Below are 20,595 nucleotides of genomic sequence, written 5' to 3' on the forward strand. Positions count from 1 at the left end.
ACATTATTCAACATCATTCAACTATTGTTATTTGAATGCATTTTCACTAATTCTTATTCATTTTTGTTCTCACGCATCGTTTTTCACTTATTTTCATTCTTTCATGTAATGTAGTGTAAATAAAGCCCAACTGAGAGTACACCTCTCAAAATCGCAAACCTGCTTCCTCTTCCAGCTGTGGTTGTTCTTCAGACTCAAAATCGTGACTCTACTATGGTTTTTATTCAGCCTCCATCTTCGCTTCCAAGCATAGCGAAGCTCCGACATTAGCTTATCGTTTCCGGCTTCCAAACATAGCTAAGCTCCGACGACTTAGGCTCCATCTCTCCAAACACAACTCCAAACTCGATATCAGGTTCGATCTTTAATGTGTTTGACCGGTTTACTAGATGATGAGAACAACTTATAATTTCTCTAATATCCGTTTCTCTAATATTTTTTCTTTAATGTGTAATGACTTGTTGTAAAACGATAAGGTTTCTATTTGACTAGTATGAAAACTGATTAGATTACGAACTCGATACTAGTTATGATTGACCCTTTGATTTCTTTTTTAACAGTTTCTGGATCAAATCTCTAAGGTTTTCTATCTTCAATTATTGCAGATCACAAATTAAGTAGCCATGCCTTTGATTCAATCCTTTTACCAAATGTACAGATGGTTCTCGATATTGCATTTGGTCAACATGTTCGAGTTGCATTGGATGTTGGTTGTGGTGTAGCAAGTTTTGGTGCTTTTTTTAGTGGACTTGTGATGGTATTCCCCTTTCAATTGTGTTTAGGTTTTCTTAGTATTTAGTATTTACTGTTTAACTCGTGATGATATTGCATTTGGTCAACATCTTTTTACCTTTTGTTTGTTTATGTTTAAGATGGAATTTTGCTTCTGGAGGTGAACAAGATGCTAAGGGCAGGAGGATACTTTGTGTGGGCATCACAACCTGTTTATAAACATGAATATAAGCTTCAAGAAAAATAGAATTGTGACATGACAATATGACATCTCTATTTACAAAATTCAATAACGTAATCAAAACACACAACCTCCAATATGTGAAGAAAAAGATGAGCCTGATAATGTTTGGTGAGTCATTGATTTATTATTATTATTATCATCATCATTAATATTATGTTCAAGTGTTTTACAATGTTGTATCATGTAGGTATGTCCCACTGAAGGCATGCATAACTAAATTACCTGAAAATGGTTATGGAGGTAATGTTATAGTGTGGCCATCACGCCTTCATCATCCATAGGGGCTTCAAAGTATAAAAATTGATGCTTTTATATCCAGGAATGATATATAAAATGCAGAGTATAAATATTGGAAAGAAATAACATTTAGTTATGTTAATGTTTTTCGTTGGAGGACGTTAAATGTACGAAATGTGATGGATATGAAAGCAAGATATGGACAATATTAAACATTCAATCTATTTCTTGAATTTATTATTTTTTTCTTATATATGTAATAGCATGTTGATGTTGTGTATGATATGATATGATGACAGATTTGCAGTTTTTTTAAATGGGCTCGACTAAAATGGACTCGACTAAAATGGGTCTAAAAAGCCCAAACCGTGAAACCAAACCGGATCCAAACCGTTAATAACGGTTTGGTTTTGTGTGGTTTTAATTTTTGAACGGTTCGGCTTCGGTTATCGCTTTACAAAAACTGTAAATAACGGTTTGGCTTCGGTTTCACCTAAAAACCGAAAAAACCGGACCGTGAACACCCCTAGTTGTAGGATTTACGTTTTGAGATATTGGTGCACATGTCCCTGATGTTACATTTCCCCTAGAAATTAAAATATTTCCAAAAAATATTGTAGGAAACTTATACCCACGACCTTCTAGAGGATCTACTTGGTCATGGAATATTTGCAGTTGGTGGGGAGAAATGGAGAGAACAAAGGAAGGTATCGAGTCATGAATTCTCTACAAAAGTCTTGAGAAATTTTAGCAGTGTGATTTTCAGGAAGAATGCCATAAAACTTGAAAACATATTGATAGGAGCAGCAAATAACAACCATAAAATCGATATATATGTAAGCTTCTCGTTTGGTCATTAATATTTAATTCACTAACTGGATACCCATTGATTATATACATTCATGATACACGTTTATACATGATTTGTTCATGAAAGCAACGCTAGATTCAATATTTAAAGTTTCTTTTGGAATTGATCTTGACAACATATGCGTAACATCCCGAAATTTCAGAAGTTCAATGAAGGGCCAAAAGTGTAAATAAAAGAAGGGACTCGACGAGTAGGTCCGCTTACTCGCCGAGTCGGAGCGGGATTTTGACGCAGGTTTAAGTGGCCAACTCGCCGAGTCGGCGGCTAGGACTCGACGAGTTGGTGCTGAAGAGAGAAAACCCTAATCTTAGGGTTTGCACCCTATATAAAGAACATTATATCCTTCCCTCAGCCCCTTGCTACCTTGAGAGTTCCAGCAAACCCTAGTTCGTGTTAAACACCATTGATTGAGGAGTGTGGAGCTTGGAAGAAGATTTTGGTGTAAAAAGCTTGAGGAGATAGAGGCTAGCATCAAGGGGCTTGTGTAGATCCAAAATCTACATTAGTTGGGCACATCTCAGAGGTAAGAAGCCCTTATCCTAAGCTATTTCCTTTTTAGATTCATCGATGGTGGTTGATTTGGGGTTCCTTAGCTTGTTTGTGATCCATTTCGGGTTAGAGGCTAGATCTGAGGTTGCAATTCCGGATCTAGGTTAGTTTTGAGCTATGAAAGCATAAAGCACCATCCTTTGGGATTATTGAGGGGATCCTTTGTCTTAAACCCAAGCCCTAGAGTAATTTGGACCTTTAACTCCTTGGTTTCACGTAAAGTTTGCAACTTTACGTAGGGGTTATGCCTTAGAAGGGTGGATCTACAGTTTGGTACCCCTGCATGGCTCGAAAAGCCTCTGTATGGATTGAGAACTGAAGAGACTCGGCGAGTCACATGGGTGAACTCGACGAGTTGTATGAACATGTGCATGGACTCGACGAGTTGAAGAACAACTCGGTGAGTCTGTTGAAGATTGCCTTGGACTCGGCGAGTCTGTTCTGGACTCGGTGAGTCTGGGTGCAGAACCCCAATCTTTCTGGTTAAACCTCGAAGCAGTGAGTCGGGAGGTGACTCGGTGAGATGAGCAGGATGGGACTCGGAGATCGTTGGACTCGACGAGTCTTGGGGTGACTCGGCGAGTTGAGTCATGTTTTAAGAGTTTTCAGAGTATAAGGACTCGACGAGTCAACGGGTTGACTCAGCGAGTAGAGTCAGTTATGAAGGTTGACTTTGACTGAGGACTTTGACTTTGACCAAGAGTTGACTAGTTTGATTTCCAAGGGTATTATGGTAATTTTGGTATTTATGGAATTGGTTCTTTGGTAGTGTTCTGTGGTGGAGATCGTGTCGGTGGTCGGAGCGGCTTGGTCTTATCTTTTCAGTCGGCAATTGCAGGTGAGTTATCCTCACTATATCGACAGGGTCTACGGCACCAAGGCCGGCCCTTTATCGGATGGAAATCCGGGTAGTGTTTGTTATGTTATTGCTTTGCTAGATCTGCATCCTGGTATTTAGGATGGTGTTATGTTAGTGACCTGGTTAAGGTTGGTACCCGGTATATAGGGTAATGTTATGCTAGTGACCGGTTAGGTCGGAATCCTGGTTAGGATGTTGATATGCTATGTGATCTGTTAGACTGATAGTCTGGTTAAGGATTTGTTATGTGATTGATTGTTTTATGTGCACATGGTTGTTTGACGGGGGTTGGGTTGAGGCGGGTCCTGCTTTGTGCTGAAGGCCAACATACCCAGGGCGGACCGGATATTCCGAAGGCCCAACGAGCGGTCCAGATAGGCTGAAGGCCCCAAGAGGGCGGACCAGACGTGCCGAGGCTCGAAGAGTGGACCAGGCCGACTGAAGGCCCGGTGCGGGCGGACCAGTCATACTGTAGACTCAGAGAGTGGACCAGGTGGATTGAAGGCCCAGTGCGGGCGGACCAATCACACTGTAGACTCGACGTACATGGCTAGACTCGGAGGGTGGACCAGGTGGACTGAAGGCCCGGTGCGGGCGGACCAGTCACACAGTAGACCCGATGTGCATGGCTGTTCTGTATTGTGATATGTTATGAGTATGTTTATGTGTGGTTGGTATTTTGGGGGTAACTCACTAAGCTTTCGGGCTTACAGTTTCAGTGTATTGTTTCAGGTACTTTAGGAGATCGTGGCAAGGCGAATGCGTGATCGTACCGCTCCTCATGTTTTATGATTTATATGATATGGTTCTGGGGGATACTTTGATGTTTAAACTATTTTGAAAACGAATTGTATGAACATAATGGTTTTTGAATGATTTAAAATGTTTTAAATTGGCTCAAATTTTATGGGTGTTACAATATGGGGTTCAAGTAAATAAGCTGTAAGATTCAGTCGTGCATGTGATGACGTAAACACGTTGACAAGTCGAAGATTTATTGACATGTCTTGAAAGATCAAGAAGTATTTTAATATTGAGTCCGAAGCAGAATTTAAGAAAAATATGAAAGTTGTTGATGAGTTTGTTTATAACTTGATCCAGATCAAGACTGAACAAATGCATAACACAACCGACTTTTCGGTAAGCTTATATTTTTGTTCTCTGATTAAAATACTAAGACTATCTTCATCATTGTGAAGAAGTTTTCAACATATCATATAAAATATGGTTACTGCTATGAAGTTTTATAGCTGTAATAACATTTTTGTCTATATATCACATATTATGACTATCTCATATTAATCGAAATTACTCAATGTAATGTTAAAACAAATAACTAGCAACCAAAAAACCTACCAACATTCTTCTAACTTTTACCATTTGTCAAGAGATAGAAGTAGGGTTGTAAACGAACCGAACAAACATGAACAAAGGTTTGTTCATGTTCGTTTATTTAAGTTAGACAAACAAACAAAAGAGCACAAATAGATAAACAAACGAGTTTTCTTGTTCATATTCGTTAACATGTTAAATGAACATAAATGAAAAAAGATAAATAGATACAATTGAAAATATGTGAACATTAACGAATGCATAATATAGTAATGTAATAAAAAAACAATTGAATGCTCATGAACATAAATAAACTTAAACGAACAAACATAAACGAACATAAACGAGCAACATAAACGAACGCTCGTGAACATAAATGAACGAACGAGACCATTATTAATGTTCATTCATTTAACTAAACGAACAACAATTTTTTTTTCACGTTCGTTCATTTATTAAATAAACGAACGTAAAAAAACTTCCCTCCGAATGGTTCGCCGAACGTTCGGTTCGTTTACAACCTTAGACAAAACCTAATCAGGTACAGAGTATCATGTCATATTTTTTACCTAAATGAAAAGCAATATTTACTTTTGGTAGCTATGAATTTTGCCCTGTGTACTTATTAGTCATTGTATTTATCCTTGTTACCATTATTTTGCATAGTTACATGTAGATAACTTACTTGCACCTAGAGCTAGGGTTACTATATTGTATATACATAATTGATATCAATGAAATAAGGTAAGGCGTTAACTTACATGGTATTATGTAATTCATATTTACCCTCTCCACGCCTATTTCCCTAACAGTCTCTTATCATCCCATATTTACATTGATTGTTCTTTTTTGATGTCCATGAAGAATTAATTACATGTTGTCGTTACCCTCTCCAACATCAATTTTTTTTTTAATTTTGAAGAGGGTAAAGACAACATGGAGTTTATTCTCGCTGATCATTGATCAAGAACTACTGATGTGATGAGGGGATGAGAAGAGGTCATGCTTAGACGACTACTAATGACCTCATTTCCTTCATTGTTGTCGTAAAAGAGCAGTAGTCCCACTTAGACGACATTGCATTACAATGGATTTGTTGTACCAAATCTACCAGCCTTCTTCAGACCATCATTTTTCTTGATTCCTTTGCTCAATAGCTTGGGATTGTCTTCCAAACATATTTCAAGACAAGTAAATAAGAACTCTAGAGACATCTACTCAGAACATGAATTTTTGAGCATCCGACTTCATGATTTCCCATATGTATTAGCGTATTTGCAAAAGCTAAAATTCATTTTCGGCCAACTCTATAACATTGATGTGACCATTACTGAACTTCGTCTCTTTTTTTAATTAATTAATGGTCTCAACAAGAATTACAATGGAATTTCTACTTTGATCCAAAAATCAAATCCTCTACCACTATTCTATGAATAACAATCCATATTGGCGCTTATATAAATGAGGCAAACCATATAACAAACGTACAAATCCTATATAAAATTGCTCACTTCTATGTCCTTTACAACAACAAAGATAGTGCTACCAACTATGCTCTGCCACAATAGGGCACCCATTTGCTATGAAAACATCATGAGGTTGCCACTTATATCATCAGATGTTGTCGTGATGGAAAAACCGGCTAAGCGAGCAATAAGAGCGGACAAAACAAGGTCATAACCAGTGGTGAATTTTGAAAAGAAAACAAGGTGGTTACCTCATTTAAAATTAGGTAGGTCCTTAATTTTTCCCAATAGAACAAGATAGGTTCCAAAAAAACTATATAATTTGTGGATAATATTAAAATTTAGGTAGGTCCTAGGACCCACCAAAGGTGTATGTAGCTCTTCCCCTAGTCGCAACAAAACCACAACCGACAACAACAATAATAGAGTGATTATCTCCGTTTACCTTGGGCCCAATATACTTGTAGCATGCCATATTGTTTCTATCCAACAATGTATTAGCTTGTACCCGAAAAGAAGAATAATAGGTCAGGGCCACAACAACAACTATTAAGTTATGGAAAGTAATTTACCCTTTGACTGTATAGCTGCTAGGCAGACCAATTATGTGCTAGATCCTATATTATATTTGCCTTCATTTTCATCATGGTCCATTTTCGTCAGATTTATGGGCTTGGACTAATTAGCAATTTTAAGTCAACCAACTAGTATTTATGCCGTGTACATAATTGATCACTCTGCTCTTGTGAACCACCTAAATTTATTATGTTCTTAGTTTTGTTTTCATTTATTACTCTATGTGAGAAATAATTTATTGTTTTTTACAAGAGCTTTGGTCAGAAATAAACCTGGAGCGATGAAGAAGGAAGATTATAATCCAAATATTTTCCCATTTTTTAAAGATTTGTGGCACCAACGTCTAGTCCATCTCTACTAAAATAGTTTTTTTCTCTTACATACAACAATTTTATTTCTTATAATTGTGAAAAGACTTATTCCTTCTCTGATACATCAATCTTTCAATTCTAGAGCACAAGTCAAATTACTATTTTATGATTTAAGTTCACTACCTTCCTTCTATTTACCGGATTTACAGGGACATTATTGTATACGTTAATATTGAGATTAGAGGAAGGACTTGACGAGTTGAGGGACCAACTCGCCAAGTCGAGTCGAGATTGCCGCGTGGATTTAATGAGCGGACTCGACGAGTCAATGGATTGACTCGCCGAGTAGGTACTGGGCAGAGAAAACACTAAGTTCCGGGGTTGGAGCCTATTTAAAGGAACTTATGACCTTGGGTGCGCCTCATATCTCCTGTGAGAAACCCTAAATCGCCATTGGAGCCAAAGAAGAGTTCTTGTGATGAAATCAAGAAATTTTGGTGTGGTTTTTCAAATGAAGTGAAGGGATTCAGCTAGAAGGACCAAAAGAGGTTGTTATTCTGAGACATCTAAGCAAGGATCTCCATTTTGAGGTAGTATTTCGCCCCTTCCTTCTATTTTTGTGTAAAATCCTTGAATCTAGGGTTTTCTTTACCCTTTCTTGGATAGTATATGATGCATATGAGGTCCCAATGTGGAGAAAGTCTTAGATCTGGACCTTAAGAGGTCCAGAGAGTCCCAATAATTCGGCTTTATGCTGTTCCTTTGGAGATATGAGCCTAGGTTGCCATTTTAGAAGCTATTTCACCAAAAGAAGCCTTATGTGTGTTGCATGAGTGTAAAGATTGGACCTTTACGTGATTATTGAGCATTGGGAAGTCAGATCTATAGGTTAGAGAAACAGATCTGACCTCAGAAGGTCTTTTGAGTGTTGCCATGGAGGAAACTCGCCGAGTCCATAAGGGGACTCGACGAGTCGAGTCGGGTTACCCCACGATTCGTGACCCGTGGTAACCCGTCGAGTGAAGGGTTAACTCGACGAGCCGAGAGAGGCCATAGGAGGATTCAGAGGACACGCTTGGACTCGCCGAGTCACCCATGTGCACTCGACGAGTCTGGTCAAAGTTTGACCGTTGACTAGACTTGACTTTAGTTGACCTTGGGGTTTTGGTCAAGCTGATTCAAGAGAGGTCAGAGAGGGGTAGAATGGTCTTCTACCCATTATTAGGGATGAGAATATGAGAGGATTTTTATTAGAGATGTTATCATTTTGATAGGAGGAGGCTAGGTCGGGTTATCGAGCACGAGAGGGTATCCGACATCATGCGAGGTGAGTCTTCTCACTATACTTTACCTTGAGTGGTAAGAAGAGTTATGTGGCAGAGTATCTTGTATGCTATGTATGTGATGTGTTGCACTGCATTATTTCTATGTGATTTATGCTGTGTGTATTCCAGAGTTTACAGAGTTAGGACCGGAAGATCCACAGAGTTAGGACCAGAGGGTCCACGGAGTTAGGGCCAGTGGGCCCACAGAGTTATAGCCTGGAGTGGCTAATATGTGTTATATGTGGTATTTTGGGGAACTCACTAAGCTTTGTGCTTACCGTGTTATGTGTTATGTGTTTCAGGTTTTCTCAGGATCGCGGGACGGCACCGACTTGATTGTACACACCAGAGAAAGAGTTATATTTTGAGGATCCTGGATTATTAATGGAGTTGTGCTTGTAATTTGAATAAACGAGATTTCTATACAATATGTTATGAAAAGTATGCGATTTTGAAATGAAAAATCTGTTTGAAAAATTTGTTGGATTAATGTCTAAGTCCATAACTATATTTGGTATGTACTTGACCCGACCCGGCATGGTCCATTTGGGTTGCACTTCACCGGCACAATTTATATGGATAGTCTTTTGAGAATAGTATATTTATGATTTATATTAATATATTATAAGTTCTAATATATTAATACGGAATCATATTATTTAATTAGTATTGATCAAGAATTAATTTAGAATTAATTAAGTGATCAAAAAGAACTAATTAAATATGGACTCTTATATATATGGAATGGGCCAAGTTCATTTAGGTTGGGCTAAGCTTTCATGGATGGTCCATGGAGCTTTTAACCCATGGATCCTATGTAAGTGAAAGGTCATGGGTATTAGGGTTTACATGGATGTAACCCTAATCCTCCATAATATATAAAGGGGTCCTTGGCTCACAAAATTGGCACAAGTGTGTGAAAATAAGAGTGGGCCGATTTTAGTGTGCATACATATTCTTTCAAGTTCTTCCAAGGTGTTTTGGTGATTTGTGATTCCATTTGAGGCTTCCACACTATTGGGGCTAAGCTCTTAAAGCCTGAAGACATCAAGCTACATCAAAAGGTATGTCATCTAACTAGAACTTTGTAGTATAGGTGCTTCATAATATGCTAGTTAGGATGAAACCTTGGAATAGTTAATATTTGCATGTATAATAGAGAAAACATAGATCCAAGGTTTATAGGGTTGCATGTACACCATAGGAGTGTTAGAATGCTCAAAACCCAACAAAATTGTGGTGTTACAAGTTGGTATCAGAGCCTTGGTTTGAGGGATTCGGATGTGCCTTCGGTTAAATCTGGACTCAAATTGAGGATTTGAGAAAAATTTTCAAAGAAATGATTTTTCTAAAGCGAGCAAGAGTTTCTAAAAGAATACGAGTTGGAACAGTTTGTACAATCATCCAGAGCCCGAACGGTGATTTCCCAAAATACCCTTTCGTTTGTATTATGAGATATTTATGAGATATTATGCATGCTAGAGATAGGCTAGGTATTTCATATGATAGGACTAGAGTGGCCTGATTTGTGATGCCTTAGCCTAGGAGTTACTGTTATTTGTGATGTGCTGAGTAAGAGTATCCAACAGGAATCCCCTAGAGAGGGATTTGAGTAGAGGAGTAATCTAGGAGAGATACCTAGATAAGCATTTGAGGAGTCTACTGAGGGAGTAGTCAGATGCCCGCGTGGGGTATAGTCGCTTGGGTTCGGTGGTATCCTTTGAGTATGAGGAGAGCAAGTGGGTAATGACCTAGAGTGGTTTTGCATGTTGGCAGTTTAATGGGTGTCCACTCTCACCCACCGCTTCCTTGACTGGTGGAGGGTCGTTAGCCGAACGGGTAGGACAAGGACTAGAATTCTCCCTTCATTAAAAGTATTAATGATAAATATAAAGTAACTAAATGTTTTTTATAATTCCCAATCTTAGTTACTTTAGGAAAATGTGAATAAGGTGCTAATCCATGAAATTACACTTTGCACTTTGTTTAAGCTGTTAGTGGAGCGTGTGTGGTTAACCGGCACACTAACCTGGACTTAACAAGGTAGGCAAAGGGTAACTTAATGTTTATCATAGTATCGTTGGAGCGTGTGTGGTTAACCGGCACATCGATTGAGGGGTAAATATTAAGGGTACCAAGTATATTTGCATGGTTACTTCACACCTTGTTTTGTGATCCTCGGCATCCCAGTCACAAAACCTGAAGGGCACACTCGAGATTGAAACATGCCATTGAAAAGTTCAATGAATCTCAAAAGAATCTAGGAGTTTCAAAACCAATTAAAACCTAATAATATATTTCGTTTATCTCGGTGGAAATTGGTGAATCGTCATTCACCTACCTTCAAATATTTTATAGCTTGGATTACGGCATCCCTCTTCCAAGTTATAAAATAGTTTGTTGGGTCCTAGCCTTAATATATCATATTGAGTGTTATATTAAGGACTTAAATCAACTTTACGTGAATTTCTCCCATTGTTGATGTCTGGTTTAGACAACAATGACCTTCCCAAACCAAGCTTTCCTAATGAATATGACTTCCCGAGTTTGGCTCATGGAAGTCATACTTCTCTTCCTCCACCTCCTCCAATTATTCTCCCTAACCCACAAGTTCAAGGTCACTCAAGCCCTAATGGCAAGCAAGGTCTATGTGTGATCACATCTTAGAGATGAAGTCACATATTGACAAGCCGGGAGAGTTGGGTGTCAAAGTCTTGAGAAAGTTGGATGTTCAATCACTTTCTAAGTCACATAGTGAGTTCCTTTTGGACTACTATGAAACAGACTATGACATGAACCTTAATGATCATATCTATTTGCTTGGTGCTGCTAAATCAGCAATGATTTGGAACGATAGTAAAGCAAATTTGATTAGAAGATCAACTTCCCAAAAACTTTATGGACAATAACAATGGTGACACTAGAAATCCAGAAAAAGCATTCTCTTCCCAATGGAAAGGGATTGGCCATAGTCAACCCGGTTGACCAAATGGTAAAGAGAAAGGCTAAGTCTGAGATAGTCCCATTACCAAAGGGTCCATATGTTTATTTTGCCAAAGGAAGGGGCGTTGATTGCAAAGCTGCCAAATTTACCTAAGGATGTTAAAGTTAATAAGTTTGACTCTGCATCAGGTAGAGCCCATTATCTAACTCTTTTAAGTTCTATTTTGAGATCCTCATTACATGATGTGACTGAGTCACATGTTGATGTTTTAAGAATCAAAGAATAGAGAGAAATCTTAAAGGAAGTATGTGCTGATTCTGATCGCGAAGGTGGATTTCGATCGCATCAGAATTTTGAGCAGTTGCTTAAGAAGTTATGATATATTGCTAAGGAATAGATAACAACAATTTTCCATGTGGATTGTAAGGATAAGTTTTTCCGCAAAGTTTTAAAATAAAAGAAAATTGTTTAATTTTATTTATTTGAAGTATCCTTACAATGGCATTTGTGAAAAATTGTTGCTTATATGATTCCACTGACAGCAATATTGGAAAATGGATTTGATTCTTTCATTTGTGGTAGTGTCTAAATTTACCAAATCAGGAAAGTTCCTCATCGCCCAAGTTTCAATTGGACCGAAACTTGGAATCATGCAAGTTGAATAGTATGATGAATGAGAACTTTCAAGCATTGGAAAATCAAGACTAATTACTTGTTCACATGGATGTGTGAGTCAAGTGAAGGACTAGAGGGATCGAGTACACATTCTTGTGCACTGGTCATGTCCACCACAAAGCTCGTTAAGACTATTTGATTTACTAAAGTTTAGTAAATATGGTTATACTTACAAGTTTAAGTATAATTCTGAAACATTGGAAAAGTCTCAATGTATGGCAGAACGAATGGGAAGAATCAAATTAGGCAGAAAGATAAAAGTTTCTCAAATCTGAAAAGATGAGAGAGTACTTTAGTATCATGTTTGTGATCATCTTAATGATTTAGAAATCATATCACAATTAGTCCTCTAAAGGTCATCTTAGTGCATTCTTATGACTAAGAAGAGGAGTCATGAATTGTTGAAATGGTTAGATCAGGAAGATGAGTCATACTTCGTTCCAAAACAATTCTTAGAGTCATACTCCAAGATTGTAACTTGAGTGACATATCTTAAAGAAAGGTTTAAAACACTTGTCAAATGTAAGAGTAAAAGTGTCCTACTCTTGTACATTTGAAATTGGTAAGTTGTGATGTTTTGGATAAAACAAAGACCAACTAAGGCGAATTATGTGAAGTGTTTGTCTTGATAAAGAATCCGCACTATCTCTTGAATATTTGGCAAGATAGTCTTATATGTCAAGAGGATAGTGGGAGTCTTAAAGATCCTAAAAAGAATTTCAAGAACTAATCAAGAATAAAACCTGAGGTTCTTCACTAGCACACGACTTGAGGTTTATAACCTATCGTGTTGACATATTCTGTGCCCATTCCAGTTAAAGTTGGCTTTGCATAGGAGTTCTGAAAGTTCTCAATTGGTTGCATAACAACTTGGAAGCAATGGCAGGCCCTGTACTGCCAGGTGGCAAGAAGTTAAGATTGCATAAGTTCAGTCCATATGAGTTTGGATTTGTCATTATCCTTGTCTTATGACTATGGTTTTGACGATTCACATGGATAAGAACACATACACCATAAAATCTAAGGGTCATAAGGTTTCTCTCCGATTCATGAAAATGATGGTGAGGAAACACTTCCACCAAGTAGATTTGAAGCAGATGGCAAAAGGTCTAAACAATTGAGACTATGATTACGGCATCCCTTTTCCTAGTTCTGAAATTGTTTAGACACACATGCATGCTATCTAAGGACAGGTGTATGATTTTGATAAAGTTTTATCAAAGCATCTCGTATCAGAAATCTGAACTTTGGTAAGAAAGTCAATAGAGTATTGATTTCTAGAAGTCCAGCTGATTTCTGAGTACATGTCAAAGCTAGTAGGAGCATAAGTGTTATGCTAATAATCATCATGTTAGTGGGAGCATGATAATTATTGTTAGTGTTGCAAGTTAGCAATGTTATTTATAGAAAACAAAAGTTTCAATTCGTGAGGCTGCATGGATTGAAAAAGTTGTTTTGCTATAATTAAGGGAGAGGATATACTTCATTTCAGTTCTAAAGGCTTAGATTGAGACCTTAATCATCTTTAGTCAAGAATATATATATGAATTTCATGTTGGATTGGTTCAACTTAAGGAAATTCTATATATTGCATTCTCAAAATTCGATTATGATTACGACATCCCTCTTCATAGTCAAATTTTGAAAACATGGCAAATAAAAATATTGTAGCAAAAGACTGGTCTAGAATCATGTCTTTATGTGAGACATCATGAATCGTGTACCATTTGCTTTGGGTACAGGATCGATTGCATGTGCTATAATATTTGTCATTTCTAAATTTTTCCAAATGGCCAGAGGCATTAAGAAGGGAAAAGGTCTAGAATTGGATATGACTAAAATGATTAAGCAATTGTCGAGGACAATCTGAGGTTTACCAAAGATTGGTTGCTCAGGGACAAATGGAAGTATAGTGCTAATTTTGGAAGGACCATATTGACATATTCTGAAAAGAGGCATCTCTTATTCAGAAGTGATAGTCAAAATGAGAATATGGAGTTGTCTCCATAGGTGGAAGTTATCTGTGTAAGATTAGAAAACTTAATGCAAGAAGCATGTCCAAAGCAATGTACTTTGAATATGAGACTTAGTTTCCATGGAGTTGATCTCCATTGGAATACCTTATAATGACTGTTCAAAAGTCTTTGTGACTTTGTACATATTCATTACAGGAGGGTCAGTGCATATAAGTTTAAAATCTAAACAGATTTCGATAAATGATAGGAATTTGAAATTCTCACATTTTTCGATAAGGATTTGGGAGTGTGAAATTCGAATCATTGAAATTATGTTCAATTGGTTTATTTCACAAAGTAAGGATCATAGACAAACATAGAGTGCATACTTGGTGTATGGCAAAGCTATTGTTTAAGAAAAACATAATGTACATGCTTGGAGCATGGGACAACTAGTGTTTTTAATTCAAGTATAAATGATAAAACCGAAACAATGAATAATGAGTAATCAGTATGGTGATAAATAAAAGTGTTTATTTATATTCATATGGTTTGATACCATATTTGATTCATTTATTCTTGTGTTTCACTTTGCATGTTTTGACTTCCAGAATAACTAAGTCGCTCTTCCTGAATGATTAAGTTATTCAAACCATCCACAGTCGGTCATATGTTGGAAGTAGATATGAATCAAGACTGTCATGGGTTGGTTTGTAGAGGTCCAAGTTGGTGGACAAAGTGGTGCTACAACACTCATGAGTGCTCATAAGTTCTGAGTATTGGATTCAACCCGTACTCATTTGAATCACTTCATGGATTTTATCACGAGTGATCATGAGACGATAATATATTATATTATTAAAACCTAGAGATATGAGTTGTTACTATGAGTTGGTTATACATTGATTGCACGAAATCGCATTGGTAACTCGATGTTATAAAACGTGCCTTTGTGTATGATTCAACAAGTAGTAGAACAAGCCATATGAGTCGAAGTTTATCCATTCCTTTTACCTTCAGGATAAAAGCGATATCTGTAGGCCCCTCGATGATTTAGCGATGACACATGTGAGTGCTTGGCCAAGCCAGGACTGATTTGATTCGTTCAATCATTCAGTCATCATAAATCGAAAATCGGGAAACAACAAATGGATAGAGAGAATGATTATAATCCATGTTAAGACTAGAGTGGCCTGATTTGTGATGCCTTAGCCTATGAGTTACTGTTATTTGTGATGTGCTGAGTAAGAGTATCCAGCAGGAATCCCCTAGAGAGGGATTTAAGTAGAGGAGTAATCTAGGAGAGATACCTAGATAAGCATTTGAGGAGTCTACTGAGGGAGTAGTCAGATGCCCGCGTGGGGTATAGTCGCTTGGGTTCGGTGGTATCCTTTGAGTATGAGGAGAGCAAGTGGGTAATGACCTAGAGTGGTTTTGCATGTTGGTAGAGATTATTCGATGCCCGAATGCTGCTTGCTTCGTGCTTTGAGGAACTCTTGATGATGAGAGTCAGCTACTAAGTGAATATGACGATATTCAAGAGGTAGATGGCTGGCATCATAAGGAGTTCTTCAGCAGCTGATGGCGGAGAAGTGTGAGAACTTAGGAAGAGCCTAGAAAAGGGTGACCCTAGTCAGATGAGTACGCTGACAGAGTAGGATATTTCGTAGGGGAGCGAACACGCATGACGGGGTTGGTTATTGAGAAGGTCGAGCAGCTACTTAGGAACTCGGGGATGGTCCGTGTGGAAAGTATGGGTAGATGTGGCAGGTAGTATGGGCCCGTACTACTGAAAGCAGAGGACCCATACTCGATACAGGGAACATTCCGGAGGTTTTAAGTAGCAGATCGAGAGGTGATTTCATGGTTCGTGTACCATGATTTACAGCAGATCGAGAGGTGATTTCATGGTTCGTGTACCATGATTTGCAGCAGATCGAGAGGTGATTTCATGGTTTGTGTACCATGATTTGTAGCAGATCGAGAGGTGATTTCATGGTTCGTGTACCATGATTTGTAGCAGACCGAGAGGTGATTTCATGGTTCGTGTACCATGATAAGTAGCAGATCGAGAGGTGATTTCATGGTTCATGTACCATGATAAGTATCAGATCGAGAGGTGATTTCATGGTTCGTGTACCATGATTTGTAGCAGATCGAGAGGTGATTTCATGGTTCGTGTACCATGATTTGTAGCAGATCGAGAGGTGATTCCATGGTTCGAGTACCATGATTTGCAGCAGATCGAGAGGTGATTTTATGGTTCGTGTACCATGATTTGTAGCAGATCGAGAGGTGATTCCATGGTTCGAGTACCCTGATTTGTAGCAGATCGAGAGGTGATGTCATGGTTCGAGTACCATGATTCGTAGCGGATTAAGAAGAGATAACATGGTTCGGGTACCATGATTCATAGCAGATCGAGAGGTGGCAACATGGTTCGAGTACCATGACCCGTGGCCGTTAGTGTTATTGGTTCTACCAGTTATTTCGTGGTGATTGGTTAGACCGAGATCAGAGGTGAAAGAGTATGGGGCCAGAGGGCCATGATGAACGAGTTTTAGTAAAGCATCCCTTAAAAGGGAATCGAGTTAGCTCTGAGGGATTGTTGGTGAGATGCCAATTGGAGTCGCAAGACTCAAGAATGAGTAGAGATGACGGTTATGGAGGATTACGACATGAGTTGAGCAATCAGCCGATGGTGGAGATGTCATTTTCTGTGACCTGAGCGGTGCTATTTCTGTTCCTGTGGAAAACAGGAGAGGTATTGAGATTTTCGGTTTCCAAGGTTGGGGGTGAGCCCTGTGGGGTAGCTTTGGTTACGATCTTTCATCAGAGTATTTGGGCAGTATGTCTGCCGAGAGGTAATGTTAGAGCATGAGCAGGTCGTTAGCGGGGACTGAGATGGTTAAGGACAATGATACACCCTATTTGAGCATAGTAGGGCATGTATTAGCTGCAGCGGCAGATGATCAAGAAGAGGATATTGGGGCGGTGGCTCTTATTGTCTATGATGAGTATCGAGTGTGGTAATGAGGACTCCACTCTTATTACAACCCACGTGATGGAACGTTGGTTGAAGAGTCGAGGATGAGGAATATGATAGTTCATTATTTTCAGACTGAGAGTCAGGGCTACGAATGGACAGTTGAGATGGCGGTAGTGGGATGGTACGAGATTCTGAAGGATTAGAGGTAGTCATGATGAGAAGCTTCTGAGGATTTCATCGGAGATTCGGGGTATTTGGAATTGCTTGACCTCCATCGGGGAGATCATCGAGCATTGCGTATCACCTTCCAAGAGTAGGTGCAATGTTATTGGTAAAAACAGTCTGTGGGATAGATTGTTGGCGAACCAATTGGTGATGGTTCGAACCCCGAGTGGGGGAGAACCGAGTACTTTCTGAGGAGATAAGAGATTTTTTCAAGAGCGGTTAGAGAACGGGATAGAGAGGCCTGCGATACGGATTCCTGAGACCAGGGTTATTGGTGGTCAATGAGAGGTGCAGAGTGAGATAGTGCATGTGGTACGTGTTTGAGAAAGGATGAGTGTCTCCACGGCAAGTGGCCGTTGGTCGGAGACCTTATGGTGGTTAGGAATCCTTCAAGGTTAAAATGGTGAATTCGAGGTGGTTGGCTTGTGAGGTTAGTTCGGCGGTTGAGAATTTCTGGTTCAGAGTATAGGCTATTATATGCAGTATGGAAGGGAAGAAGTTGATTTTGCAGCCAACTTCAGGGTCGTTATGAGTATTCTTGCACGAGTTTTGAGCAATAGAAGAGGAAGTTTCGGATTGTCATCTTCGTGTTCTGAGTCGTTGGCAATTTCTCCATGTTTTAAATTGGGAGATGGAGTATTCCGGGGTTACAAGTGACACAAGAGAAAGACCGGTTGCGAGGTTCCGAGGAAGCAATGCGGTATCTGAGTATGATGCCATGAGTATGACATCAGTGGTAGAGTCCAGACACTGCGAAGCGTTGTGATGGTATTCCGGGGTATCCGAGTGTCATGTCCTAAAATCTCGGATTATTTTGAGTTTGAGTTTGAGATGACGAGTGGTGTATCAAGTATCTATGGTTCCAGTGGGGGCCCTTCAGCTAATTGTCATCAAATGGATTTATTTGAGAATGTGAATTGCAGCGAGAAAAAGAGGTTTTGTCACGACGGTGGTCGTCCGAAGTAGTGATGCTTAGCCTAGATGGGTGTGTGTGTACCTATCTATGCTGGGCCGCAGAGCATGAGTTAATGATCGCAGTATGGTGTCAACCTGAGGATGAGATTGTGAAGTGGTAAGAGTAAGTGCGGTAAGACTGCGGGGAGCTGCAGCTTCAATGAGTAAGTGCAGAGAGGTGTGGTGATGCTACGGGGAGCCATAGTACTCACTATTCAGTGAGAGGTTGTGGTGATGCTACGGGGAGCCGTAGTACTCACTATTCAGTGAGGGGTGTGGTGATGCTACGGGGAGCCGTAGTACTAACTATTCAATGAGAGGTTGTGGTGATGCTACGGGGAGCCTTAGTACTCACTATTCAGTGAGAGGTTGTGGTGATGCTACGGGGAGCCGTAGTACTCACTATTCAGTGAGGGGTGTGGTAATGCTACGGGGAGCCGCAGTACTCACTATTCAGTGAGAGGTCATTGTGATACTGCGGGGAGCCGTAGTACCCACTAGTCAGCGAGAGAATGTTGTGATGAAGTGCTCTCTGATCAGAGCTTGACGCAGAAGAGTATTAGGCTTGGGTAGCCCTAATATGTGAGTGTGTGGAAGCCTGGGGTCGAACCAGGGGCGAGACTGGGGTCTCCATATTTGTCGAGAGTCGTTATATTCTGAAATAAGTAGTGGTTGTCGCAACCAAAGGGAAGTGGATAAGTGAGGAACGCATGGGTTGCGGGTCATGAGTCATGAGTTGAGTGGATCGTTGGGATGAGTGGTTCCAACTCTGTGCCGGACCAGATTCTCGAGTTGAGTTCGATCCTGGTGGTGTATTGAGTAGGAAAAATGAGATTCCGGATTCAGAAATGAATTTCCTTTGGAAGGGGGTATTGGTTCCATCTGGTGTCTTAGACCTGAGTGGGTCAATTCGTAGGTATGAGAAAACCGCGAAACGCATGGAAATAATGAGTAGTAGACGACAGAGGTCGAGGGTGAACAAATTCCGTATTCGCTTGGGGAAAAGCGAACTTCGTGACTTGTGTGTCACACTGGGCCGAGATAGCTAGTGTGGGAAGGAAGTCAGTGAGACATGTTGAGATATGCAATGGGTAACCCTTTGAGGTTCAATTGCTGGGTCGGGAGATGACCTGGTGCTCAGTCTTGAAAGGGATATTGATAAGGGAGCTGAGGTTTATGTTTGTCAGATGTCGGGGGACGCTCCTAAACAAGCATGGTCATTGCTCATGTCTGAGGACAGGGTGTTGAGGGTTCGTTGTTTAGAAGGGTTGTGATTGCAGTACAGTAGATGAGTCCCTGGTGTGATGTGATCCTTCCACTCCTTGGTATATGATATGGATTGTTTATCATGTCTGGGATGAGTGATCGGTATCCAGTTTTGGGCATGGACCTGTTTTATCGGTTCCTACTAGAGAATCAGAGGGGCAGTGAGCTATCGGGGTTTGTTATTCGTGGAGCGAATAACATGGTGACATCTAAGAGAGGGCGGTCTGGCTGTATGTTAGGCTACTAGAGTTCCAGATTCTTGAGAGTTAGAAGGGGCAGCATAGTGGCAAATGGATCTGTCCTTTTCCAGGGAGGAGTTCCTGTTTGGATTCAGGTGTCCAGAGAGGAAGCGAGTTGTGTGGTATGAGACCCTTTTGATGGTGCTGTTTGGTTATTGGATTAGATCTATATGTTGTGGAGGAGCGATTTCGAGGGAGTAATCTAATTCAAGTGGGGGAGAATTGTAACAACCGGATTTATAGGGACATTATTGTATATGTTAATCTTGAGATTTGAGGAGGGACTCAACGAGTTGAGGGACCAACTCGCCGAGTCGAGTCGAGATTGCCGCGTGGATTTAATGAGCGGACTCGACGAGTCAAAGGATGGACTTGTCGAGTAGGTACTGGGCAGAGAAAACCTTAAGTTCCAGGGTTGGAGCCTATTTAAAGGAACTTATGACCTTGGGTGCGCCTCATATCTCCTGTGAGAAACCCTAAATCGCCATTGGAGCCAAGGAAGAGTTCTTGTGATGAAATAAAGTAATTTTGGTGTGGTTTTTCAAATGAAGTGAAGGGATTCAGCTAGAAGGACTAAAGGAGGTTGTTATTCTGAGACATCTAAGCAAGGATCTCCATTTTGAGGTAGTATTTCGCCCCTTCCTTCTGTTTTTGTGTAAAATCCTTGAATCTAGGGTTTTCTTTACCCTTTCTTGGATAGTATATGATGCATATGAGGTCCCAATGTGGAGAAAGTCTTAGATCTGGACCTTAAGAGGTCCAGAGAGTCCCAATCATTCGGCTTTATGCTGTTCCTTTGGAGATATGAGTCTAGGTTTCCATTTTAGAAGCTATTTCACCAAAAGA

General features: G+C 39.7%; 1 pseudogene; it reads left to right on the forward strand.

Moving 5' to 3' along the window:
- Positions 1–658: 658 nt before the first annotated feature.
- Positions 659–20,595, forward strand: part of LOC145127731 (cytochrome P450 704C1-like) — a 65,446-nt pseudogene continuing 45,509 nt past the window's right edge.

This window comes from Lactuca virosa, chromosome 7 (assembly GCF_052849685.1).
Source record: "Lactuca virosa cultivar CGN04683 chromosome 7, Lactuca_virosa_CGN04683_v6, whole genome shotgun sequence".
Taxonomy (NCBI): Eukaryota; Viridiplantae; Streptophyta; class Magnoliopsida; order Asterales; family Asteraceae; genus Lactuca; species Lactuca virosa.